Below are 2,113 nucleotides of genomic sequence, written 5' to 3'. Positions count from 1 at the left end.
TTTTCTTTGATTAATAATTCTCGGATGTCATATATGTTTGTGTGTGTGTTTGTGTGTGTGTGTGTGTTTGTGTGTGTGTGTGTGTGTGTGTGTGTATGTGTGTGTGTGTTAGTGTGTGTTTTGTGTGTTAGTGTGTGTGTGTGTGTGCGTGTGTGTGTGTGTGTGTGTGCGTGTGTGTACGAGCCCGCATGTGTACGTATGTGCGCTTGTGTGTAAGTGCACGCACGTACGCACACATGTGTATACATGCACACGTGTGTACTCGTTTTTGTGTACATATACCCACACACATAATTATACACATTCACATATACAACTCCATATACATGCATAGGAGAACAAAAAGCCTACAGGCAAATAACGAAGTCTCTCTGCTTTTGCCCTTCCACTTTAGTGGACTTTGGTGGACTTTTTGGGGGACTTTTCCCCCAAAAGTGTTGACCTTATATGACCTTATAATTTATTCATAGATCGTTAGCTGTTGTGACCAAGCTGGCTTAACGCTATTTGTCTTTATTCACTGTATTCCTACACATTTTTTACGGATATGTTTACAAGTTCCACCACCAGAATTTCGACCGTATTGTTTTTTTTTCATAATGTATCACGCATACTCACACAAACACACACACACACACACACACACACACACACACACACACACACACACACACACACACACACACACACACACACACACACACACACACACACAGTGGCGCAGTGGGTTAGATTTCCCGGCCCCCACTGCGGCGGTCCGGGTTCGAATCCCGCTCAGGGCTTAAATAATGTCAGTATCGCAGCGCTGCGAGTCGTTACTCTAACCATCGTGGGCCAGGATTTGTGTGTGTGTGTGTGTGTGTGTGTGTGTGTGTGTGTGTGTGTGTGTGTGTGTGTGTGTGTGTGTGCGTGCGTATAAGGCCTCAGCATTACCCATAAATCGATCATATATGAGCTCTGAGCTCTTTTCCGGGAGGGAAATAGCTGTCGATCACGAATCCAACACGTGATCCAAGACCATGGTGAATCACACACACACACACACACACACACACACACACACACACACACACACACACACACACACACACACACACACACCTACCTTTGCTAATGATGGGGTGTCACTATATATGTACATATATATATATATATATATATATATATATATATGTATATATATATGTATATATATATGTATATATATATATATAATATACATGTATGTATGTATACATATATTTTAGATTTTTTTTTACATTACATCTTTGCTAAACAGAGACTGCTTCAATGATTAACAAACTAACCTAAAGACAGCTGTGTTGCCAAGAGAGTTGTTGTTCCGTAGTATAAAGGATTTGATACCTATAAGCACCACTGAAAGGTGTCACAAGACCAGAAGCGCTGGTAAACTACAACCTATAACAACAATGTCTCCATGAAGTGGTCATCACATTGGGCTTCCACAGCGCCGACCGTTGGGAGTTCGTTTGATTAAAAACGACGTCGGTTACAATATTTTGAATTTTCAAATTTCCAAATATCAAATTATTTTTCCGTTATACTCGTATACAGCAAAGCTGAGTGATGGACTAAGAGGTTGAAAATAGAGAAATCTAGACATCTGTAAGCAAAGTCTTATTCTAATTATTCGAATGGAGGTTGAAGGTAGGATGTGTTGGAGGAAAAAGAGACCAGTGTGATATAGACAATTGACCAGTATGATATACATTTTGCTCCTCAACTAAGCCATTTTGCATAAGGGCATAATAGATCAGTATGCTAATTAAATCTTCACCAGTTAACTTTAATTTAGTGGTAGTTACTCACTAGCCTCCCTTAACTCGATACATATTTCATAGCTTCGTTAATGACCTACACCCCCCCTCTCCCCCCTACGCTCGTAGAGCCTCTTCTCCCTCCCCCTCCTCTCTCTCCCCCTCTCCCCCTCCCCTCTGTCCCCCTCCCCTCTCTGCCCCTCTCCCTTCTTTTCCCTCCCCCCTCTCCCCTTTTCCCCTTTCCATCTCTCTCCTCTTCTCCCTCCCCCACTCTCCCCTCTTCTCCCTCCCCCTCTCCCCCTCTTCTCCCTCCCCCTCTTCTCCCTCCCCCCTCT

The sequence above is a fragment of the Oratosquilla oratoria genome, chromosome 22, assembly GCF_046742065.1.
Source record: "Oratosquilla oratoria isolate Oo_2021 chromosome 22, ASM4674206v1, whole genome shotgun sequence".
Classification (NCBI taxonomy): Eukaryota; Metazoa; Arthropoda; class Malacostraca; order Stomatopoda; family Squillidae; genus Oratosquilla; species Oratosquilla oratoria.
Note: the sequence above shows the minus strand (reverse complement) of the source record.